Source organism: Rattus norvegicus, chromosome 1 (assembly GCF_021556685.1).
Source record: "Rattus norvegicus strain SHRSP/BbbUtx chromosome 1, alternate assembly SHRSP_T2T, whole genome shotgun sequence".
NCBI classification, from domain to species: Eukaryota; Metazoa; Chordata; class Mammalia; order Rodentia; family Muridae; genus Rattus; species Rattus norvegicus.
Genome location: NC_141534.1, coordinates 163,135,043 through 163,145,000, shown reverse-complemented (window position 1 = coordinate 163,145,000; position 9,958 = coordinate 163,135,043). Strand labels below are relative to the sequence as shown.

The window sequence follows — 9,958 nt, the reverse complement described above, 5'->3', positions numbered from 1 at the left end:
ATTAAAAAATCAATCATCTTTGTATAGTATTCCACTCTCTGGCTACGGGACTCTGTCAGCCCATTCCTTACTTTTTCTCCAACTAATAAATACCATGGCAGTGAACATTTTTATTCTTAAAACTTCTCTGCCTGTCTCTGAATATTTTCTTTGGCTAGATTCCTAGAATTGGAATACTGGACTAAAGGGAGTAAGTGTTTCTAAGACTACCGACAGTTACTGCCAAATTGCTTTCCTAAAAGGGTATATTAATTTGCATTTCCACCAGCAGGGAAGGAGAGTACCTGTCTCCCATCATCCTCTCCAGGATCCAGCATTGTCTTAAAAATAATCTTGGCTAATAAGAAAAGTGATAAATGATAGCACGGGTCTTCAAAGAGGCACAGGATGCTAATCTTACAACGCATACGTGCCACAGCCAGGATCTGAATTGATCCTTTGGTGTCTTGAGTGGGCTCCCTAACTGATACCCCGAAGTTCTGGGCCACAGACTGGGCCACTCAGTGCTCCTAGTGTGACAGCCAGTTTGGAGAAGTTTTATATTTGAGTTCTGTGATGGCAAAAACACTTGTGTCATTCTTTAATTACCCCATCATTTAACCCGGTTCTTCCGCCGAGTACTTCCCACAACAATGGAAGCATTCTATGACTGCAAATGTGTACTATGGAAGTCACATCCACATGTGGCTTTTGAACCCTTGAAAACTGCCTTCAGTGACTGAGGAAATGAGGGTCTTAATTACACGGCATTTCAGTGAAATTTAACTTCAGGTGTGACTAGTGGCCGCCGAGTTACAGAGTGTGACTCTATGCTATCTCTTGTACTGCGGTATGTATCACTGAGGGAAGAATCCAGTCTCTCAACTCCACCTGCCACTACCATATTTCCATCAGGGCAAGAGTTGGCCTTTTACCCCCTCAACTCTGTGTGTCCATTTATTCTCTCAAATGGAGGGCTAATGCTACTTATCAGTCATGTGGGGTGATGTAGGGATCAGCTAATTAATGTTTGCAAAGAGCTGCATTACTAACTGGTTCTCAGAATAATTGCACCTTAATAAAACGTTTAAACAACCAGTTCTCATCCAGAGGCCAACGAAGGGCTGGGTTTATTTAGTTAAATGCTGGTTTCCCTGACTCATCCTGAACTGGGTCCTTTCACTGTGGACCTTCTCAAAACAAACCCCCTTCTTTGGGACCATGCTACCAATAAGCAGATACCGGGATGGGCCTATCACTGTAGAGCTGATATCACGAGTTTGACGAGTAAATTAATAATACAAACAAGATTGGGGAGGGTGGATATTTAACCAACTTGAACAAATTGCTTTTAAGCTCTTAAGCACTTTAATTGCTTACATGATAATGATGCAAATTTGTAAATGTCTTGATCTACTCCCAAAGTTGGCCCAGAAGAAAAAAAAATACAAAACAAAAGGAGAAACTCTTCGAAAGGCAAGCACTTCATTAAGTGCTGAATTTTGAGTATTTGTTGTTCTATACGGGTTTAAGGCTGCCATTCTAAGAACAGAGGGATTAAGAGTTTAAGAGACCTACTATCAAATGTTAGTCCCAGGCACGTGGAGTTGGGCAAACAGCTCCTCCCTCCCAAGCTCCCTCATCTGGGACAGGCTCTAACGGCACTTGAAAGGTCTTCCCTTGGTTCATGTCTCTGTTTCTCACCCCTTCACAGTGCAGAAGGGTTCACCATACCCTTCCAGCTATATCTGTGAAAATGAGGATTCTCAAGACCCAGGAGAGACTGGTACACTCTCTGATGCAAGCCCCCAAATCTAGGACAGCTAGGATTTCTTGGTGTTTAGGGATCACTATTGCCATGTTCTAAAAGAACATCAGAAAAGATGATGCTTGGAAATGCATTCCTCAGTAGGGACTGTGGACACAAAGCCTAAAATCCAGCAACAAACTGGTTAGAAATGCAGGTTCTTGAGTCCTCCGGCCCACTCAACCAGAATCCGCTTCTAAACAGGACTTTATGTATACACACATATTCAACTCCAAGCAACACTGGTTTCTAGCACCTCAAGCCTACTCTCCTCTCCAAAGGCAATTTCAAAGAGAGGAAAACTGACTCTTAGGAATTAGTGGGGTATATACAAAGCCCCAACCCTTTTGTCTGTTTTTCAAAGGGTTTGAAGACCAAAATTTCAGAAACCGACAGTTAGCTCACAGCAAGAAAAAAAAAATCAGAGAAAAAAAATAGACTTTTTCAGAGGGGAAAAAAAACCTGTTTGATTGTTGTTTTGAGACAAGTTCTTCCTATAGAGCCCTAGCTAGCCTTGAATTCACGAGGTAGCCCAGGCCTTGAACTCTTGGCCTCCAAGTACTGCCATTTCACGTATATGCCTCCAGACTCAGCAGAAACATTTTTTTTTCCGAAGCCTGACTTCCAGAGGATGCTAATGGTTAAGTGACAGCACTTGATACACTCTGATGCTCTAGCTCCCTCACCACGAGCCCGCACAGGACAAACGGAGGAAAGAAATGGGCAGTGGCCCCTGCTCTAGACTGCTTCACTTGGGGCCTATTTCCACCTGTATTCCAAACAAAAGGAAAGTTGGGATTTGATGTTCAGACAAGACAGATGACAGACACATTCTCTCACTTCCCTAGGTGAAATCAGTGTGATAGGCATCAAAGGCAGCATCTAAACCTTGTCTGAAGTCAGAGGCAGTGACCAGCAGAGCCACTCCATGTACGATGAGAAGCTGTCATTCAACAACCCTTAGGTGACCTTTTTACTGGATCTAAGGGAACTCCAGATGTATCCTGCTGAGGATAAGGACACCTTAGAAATGGGAGGCTTCTCCTATTGGTTCTACAGAATTATCTGTCACATGACAAGTCATCTAACCACGGGGAATAAATCTTTTCTGGGTCACAGAAAGGCAACCGGGGAAGGAGCAAGCCTGACAAATGCACCCTCTGATTGAACTGGATCACGGACTGAGGGGACAAGATACCCAACTGTTTTTGCTTTTCAAGCAGCAAGTAGGTTCAGCAAGTGATTTATTTACTGTTGTCCTGGGACAATGAAGAGAACAAGGAATTGATTTTCAGTGCCATGACAGTAGCAGGTGGGGCCACGGCACGCTTCTATGACAACGTGCTCCCTGTCCACTGTCTCTTCCTAAGACCTCCTAGGTCAATAGAAGGCCTCTGAGCCAAGGAGAAGGAAGAAAGTGGAAAGTGTGGATCTACCCTCTCAGCGAGTGCTGGATGATCGGCTCACTTATCCCAGGAACTGTTTGTCATTTATCCTGAAGCCAACCCCACCCACAAGGCTGAGGATCGTATTTACATATTTTAACTCCACTGCTGGCTGAAGCCTCAGGGAGAGTGATTCCAAGACAGCCAGGGAAGAAAAATATTCTTGGAGAAAAAAAAAAGAAGAAGAAAAAGGATTTTCCTATCCGTTCAGCAAAACAGTTCAGAGTCACTCGGATTCCTTTTTGGAGGTTTGCTTGTCGCCCCTCCCCTCCCCCACCCCTTCAGTTCCCAAGCTCAGAGGGGACTGGAAAGTAAACAGATTCTGGTTAAAAGGATGTAGACAACACAGTTTATCCTACTGCTTCTCAAGTGTGACAGAGCCTTGGTACAGCACATGTCTTTGACTCTACAGCCCTACTCTCTAGGAATCTGTCTTGAGGAAACGCTTAAGTTCTGTGACATGGACCAAGTTGACTGCCGCCATTCTGTTACAGGAAAACACCGAACGTAAACAAGAAATTAAGAAGTGTGGACTCACCAAATAAAAGCCTGTTGGATCAAAACATCTGGGCTGTATAGTGCCATTGAAACTGTGGGCAGAGGAAGTTAAAACAGGATAGGTCTATGTGCTTTATCACTGAATATAAACAAGCATTCAGAATATGATAAATATCATCTCACGTTTTCCGTACTCAAGAAGTCTCGAGTGCAGCCTCAACAGCAATTAAACTTATTTTGATTTTGTTTTTGTCTCTGTTGTCTGAATCGCTTCGATGATAGCATTTTACCGAGGTAATCTGAGCAAATAGGGAAAAAGGTTGATAAAGTAATAAATACATAAACCCACAAGGTTATGTGTATATGTATGTGCCATATATGTGTTGTGCAAACATGCAATACACATGTGCATATTTGTATTTGCAAGCTTCATTAAATGCTTGCCTGTGGAAAGGTGTTAGGTTTGGGAATCTGCTTTGCTTGACTGCCTGGGATCTTGGGTATGTTACTTTCAAAGTGGCTCCTGTCAGGGCAAAGTGGATGGAGTGATTCTGCTCTCAGTTACAATAAACTTGTGTGATAAACTGTGTAAGGAGTCAGGTAAAAATTGGCCCCTTGGACCTAAATTTGACTTTGATTTACCCAGCTAGGCTTTTCGAAGAATCAAACCTGCAAGGGGGTGATGTAAACCCCATTGTCTCCTTGTTTGTCACTGTTTAGATAGACGGATGGATGTGGGAGAATATTCTGGGATGGGAGCATCTGAAGGCTGGGCCTGGGTGGAGCAGCTGTCAGAATAGGAGCATCAGGGAGCTAAGGACTTGGTTGAGCATTTGCATGACTGTTTACCCAGTCTCCTTTTCCTCCAACTCCATCCCAGTTAGAGTGTAAATGATCTTCTACCACGGAGCCCAGAAAATTGTCCAGAAATTCTTGGCTTAAATTCCTGACCACCTTTTTTTCCCAGAGTTGCAACTTCTGATCTGAAAATACCAGGTTATATAATATGCCAATCTGCACAAGGATGGAATTCTGTCAGAAAAAGGGACCCGACGAAGCACAAATTCTAACAAAGCTGGAAATGACTTTTCTAAGAAAAGAGAAGATATTTTTGTTTCAAGCACTTGAAGCTGGTTTTAAATAGACTTTGGATGCAATGTTGCTGGTTCTTTGGGCGCTGTTGATTTATTTCCTCACTGTCTAACCTGACCCAACAAATGCACAACATTGAAGAAAGCTGAAAGAAGCTGGACAGAATGATCATTGGTGACATTTGCCAGAGGTTTTATGGGTGCCAGCGCTTGCTTACAGAATGGTAAAATAGAAGGCATTATCACATTTTGCAAGAGAGAGAAGTAATCCTCCCCAAATAACCTGCTTAAGACCACAGTCACAGTCCCCCCAAACTGTAAGTCTCATCACCATTAACAAGCTCCAGGAAAGGCTGAAGGGATTATACTAAAAAGAATTAAACTCTATTGAAAGAGTCCTCTAACCCAGTGCCCACCCTTTCTGCTGGAACATCTATCTCACTGCTTACCATTCCGGATTCAATTTGCTGTACTCTCAGGGTTCCTCCCTAGGCTGAGCACTGGTTGTGACCCCCCACCCCATCCTGGGGCAAAGACTGATTCTTTCCCCCACAGGGTGGCTTCATGGCTTAGCGACCAGAGACTACTTCCATCCAGAGATGATGACTAGATTAAAAGCAGGACTGGCAACCCAAGAACAGGAGACTCTCTAGCGAATGGAATCTCTCCATCCCTGACACCTTCTCCACTCCAGAACATAGTAATTTCACAAACTACCCTGCCTCCTGCCCCCACGCACTTCAATGCCTATTCCAGGAGGAAAAGCCACTACAGGATCAGCTACAGCTGCATCTCCTACTCCAACATTCACAGAGCCTACCCTTGAGGAGCGGACAGCGGCACAGACCCAGTCCCACTAGGAGAAAGGGTTTCCTTGCCAACCTCACCAGAGAAAACAGATTCCTTTACAGTAGTCTTACAGCTTCTAGAAATAGGGAAATTCGGCTTTCAGGCTACAGTCTGGCCTGGTCAGAAACCCCCACCCCCATTCCTCTTTAACACACACACACACACACACACACACACACACACACACACACACACACACGAGAGAGAGAGAGAGAGAGAGAGAGAGAGAGAGAGAGAGAGCAGAGACAGAGAGAGACAGAGACAGAGACAGAGAGAGACTTGCTCCCACTACCACCACCTGTGAAAAAAAAAACCTTCTTAACTTCAGCATTTAAAGAAGCAGGGCAAGTATAGCTGCAGGCCGCCAGGAGCGCACCCAGTGCCTTAAAGCAAGTGGCCAGGCATTGGAAGGGAGGGATAAGTGCTAGGGACTCCAACTGAGAAGCGCTTCTAGCCAGAACTTGGCGGCTACAGCTCGGGTTTCGGTGGTCAAGCCCCGCCTACTCTGTCGCCGCTCCAGCGCCGAGCTGGGTTCAGGCCATCAAAAGCCCAAGGCCGAGGGCGCCCAGCCCAGGTTGGCGAAAAGCTGGAGGGGGCCGCAGCCAACCCTGGAAACCCCATCCGGGAGGCTTCTAGAGGCTGATGGAGAGGCGAGTCAGTCACGTGGTGCCAGCAGCAGGGCTGAGAAGCTAAGTGTTGGGCCCCAAGAGCTGGGAAACAGGTTGCCGCCAAGCCCATCCCCTCCCCCAAACCAACCGGCCGGGAACCGATTCCCGCCGTGCCCTGGGAGCGAACCGGCCTCCTCCGGGGTGCACTCCTTCCCCAGTCCCAGCGGCTGGGCCAGAGCGGCTACGGCAACCCGTGCGAAGGCGCCTTCAGCAAGGTCAAGACGCGGCTGGTCGGCACCTGGGGATTTTTCCCTGCCCAGCACAGGCTTTGCAATCGCATTGTTAAGGATCATGGCAGAGGCAGGAAATCCGAACAGCCCCACAGGTCTGCGCGGGGGAGGATTTATTTTACAGCGCCGAACACACTCAGACAGACCCGGGATTTCAGGGGGGGGAGGGGATGCGGAGTTTCAGGACGCCGGAATGTGGCAAAAACAAAACCCTCCCCACCCATGCACGCTATCATCTGACTTGGTGGGAGGGAGTTCAGGGACACCAAGCTCCAGACTTCAGCGTTCCTCGGGGTTCTTTCTGCCAGAGCTGGGATAGCTTTTCCCTCTACAGGCGAAAAACAAGATTTAAAAAACACTCCACTACCGTGGTTCTCTACCAAAGCCCATCAACGTGCGACAGGCTGCGGCAGCGAATGGAGGCAGCGAGATCGGAGGGTGGGGGGGGGGGAGGGGGTAGGAATGAGCGCAGTTGAAACCAAACTGTTATCAGTCCTGGAGGGAGGCGAGGGAACAGAAGCCACATCGGGCACCCATTCCCATCTCATCCGCATTAGGTATATAAGTTGTTGCTGCCCCCCTCCCCCCCCCCGTAGAGGCCAACACTCTACTTCCTGACCCACCACAACCACCCCAAACCTGGGCCTGGATGCCTGGGGCCCCTAGACATTTCTAAAAGGGACCGGAGGCAGGTTTCTAAACAGGTTGAAGGACGCAGGATTTAAAGACAGGGAGGGGGCCAAGAAAGAGTCTTGGGGCCTAGAACACCGATTCTCCTAAAACTACGTTCCCTGGACGGCCTTCCAGCATTCCCAACACCTCCAACACCTGAATCTCAGGGCTCCACGGACTCAAAGGAATCCGAGTTCTGACCCGCTCCTCTTCACAGATTAATCTTGGATCTCAACCCACTCAGTCCCTGCTTCCGTAAGCGGTTCCTTGGGGATAGAGCTTTAGCACTCAAAGCCCATCTCAGAGTGGGCGCCTCGGGTACAAGGTGCCCAATTTTCCATTCCCCAAGTGGGTCTCCCAGGTACTTACAGTCCCCAAGCAGTAAAACTTTCAGGGTTGTCTTTCAAGAACCGGGTGCTTGCAATACAGATCTGGGAGATCACTGAGGCAGCTTATATAATTGCCCGCGATACTGTTCAGCAGATATCCTCCGTGCACGGCCGCACAGCTCAGCACATGGACACCCTCTGGCCCCGGCGCTGGGGATCGCAAGCACGCCCCACCATCGCCTTCTACAAAGCAGCAGGGTGATCTCCGGGGCTAATAAAACGCCAATCCTGCGCTCAGATTCCCGCAAAACCCGGGCTGACTCTGCGTCCTTATAGCTGCGTTGGTGGCTTACGGTTAACTGCATGTGTACAAACCTTCTCTCCAGGGTTGTGTTCTATGTGTGTGGGGTGGGGTGGGCGGTGTGTGTGTGTGGGGGGGGCGACTGAGTAGGGGACTGGTGCAGGTCTGAGGAGATATCTACGTCTAACCCGAGCAAAACTCTCACCCACACAGACCCAAGTGCAGAAATCGTCTTAACGTCTCCCGCTGAAAGGGATACCAAATTCCAAAGTTAAGAGACCACGCAATTGAATTTCCAGTACTTTCCAACCTGGCCTAGGCGAGGGGGTAGGGAATAGAAGAGGAGGGCAGCGGCCAGAGAAACCCACCTACGGACCCGCCAAGAAGCACTGACCATTCAAACCACCCTTTCCACCCCCCCCCCCCAATAGTTATTGGGATATTCCTGGGTTACGTGTGGACACACACACACACTCCGAGACACCACCTTCTTCCGCTCCTCCAATGCAAAGACTGCATTTTTAAGTCACTAGGAAAATGACTAAGGAGACCAAAGATCACATTTCAATACACAGCATATTTCCCGAAGCTGGAGGTGCAAGTAGTCACACACTCACAGCCCTGCACCCCTAGAGAGTCCACCCGGCGCCTGCAGTCCTCAACTCGTTCCGAGATAAACCGAACGAGAAACGACGCGCCCGGCGAGGATAGGCAGGAACCAGACGGGTAGCAGAGGGCGTGTGACTTGGGAGTCGCGTCCCCGGGTTCCCGGCTCCAACCGCAGCGCACACCCGGGCCGCTGCAGCCCGCTCTCGCCCCGCAGGGCAGGCTGCAGCGCGGGAGCCCGGCGCCGCCTCGTGGGCTCCTCCAGCGCCCGCCGGGAGTCTGGGGCGGGCGAGTCTGCAGAGGGGCTGCGGGAGACTGGGCCGTGGCAGGGAAGGGGATCCCGGAGTAGCACACGAACCTGAATCGAGCTAACCTCCATCCCACCCGCGGTCCAGAGTCTGGGGCCGGCTCCCACCTCTCTCCCAACACTGGTTCCCAGGCTCCAGTCCGCGGCGGACTCCCGGGGCTGCGGTGGCGGAGGCTCTGGGCTCCAGGCTCCTTTGCCTTGTGGGCAACCAGGACGCCCGGCTCTCCTCTTCCTCCCTCCCTCCCCAGTACGGAGCAGGGAAGCAGGCTAGCATCTCCCGGAGCCCTCAGCAAGCTGCTTGAGCTGCCCGGACCTGCGAGTGCAGAGAGGGGCGACAGAGCTGGCGAACCTCCGCCGTGGTCCCCAAGGCGCTTTTTCCGTAGAGCTGATCACGCCGCCTTACCGTGGCTGCAGGCTGCTACCGCCGGGGAAGCGGGGACGAGGACGGCGGAGAGGCGAGGCACCGTGCCGCTGACTCCGCCGCTCTCCGAGTTGGATAGAGGCGCCCAAGACCGAGCAGGTCTGGGTTCTGAGCTCAGCTCCGGCGAGACCAACAATAGCTCCCGCGGGGAGCGGAGCCCCAGCGAGCCTCCAGCCGCGCGCGCACGCCGGGCTCCGGCTCCCGGCCGCTCCCGGCCGGCGTTCCTACCAGCACTGCTGCCCCACATGTAACAGCTGCAATCCCGAGGCTTCTGGGGGGTTGGGGCGGGGGTGCGCGCGCGGGTGTGTGTGTGTGTGTGTGTGTGTGTGTGTGTGTGTGTGTGTGTGTGTGTGTGTGTGTGTGTGTGTTTAATAGCTTCCCTCCTCTTCTTCCCCTCCCTGCCTGCTCGCCTGCCTGCCTTCGTCCCCCACCCTCGTTCTCTTACACACAGGGCGAGCTAGCGAACGAGACACACTCGCGCACACACGCACACACGCAGGTTACATGAATGGGAGGCGGGAGCCAATCCTAGGATGCCGGCCGAGTCGAGCTTGGAACAGGGCTGCACCACGGCGCCGGGGGGCGCCACACAGGTGATGCGCCCTCTTCTCTGGTGGCCACTCCGCCTCCTATCCGCTCACCCATCTCTGTTGTGTGCCATGCCTTCCCTTATCTCCGTCCTCCCTTTCTCTGAGCTGCTTTCTCCATTTCCTCGTCTCATTTTCTTTCTGGAATTCTCACAGCGCTTCGGTATT

The 9,958-nt window shown here is 50.5% G+C and overlaps 1 protein-coding gene across 14 annotated transcripts in view; it reads right to left on the bottom strand.

Moving 5' to 3' along the window:
* The window catches only part of Tenm4 (teneurin transmembrane protein 4), a 700,311-nt gene extending 690,873 nt beyond the window's left edge, over positions 1 to 9,438 (bottom strand). For 13 of the 14 annotated variants that reach the window (XM_087558479.1, XM_087558500.1, XM_087558515.1 and 10 more), the window contains exon 1: positions 9,186 to 9,438. The gene's annotated coding sequence lies outside the window, so the exon portion shown is untranslated. 14 annotated transcript variants of the gene reach the window in all.
* Positions 9,439 to 9,958: the final 520 nt, after the last annotated feature.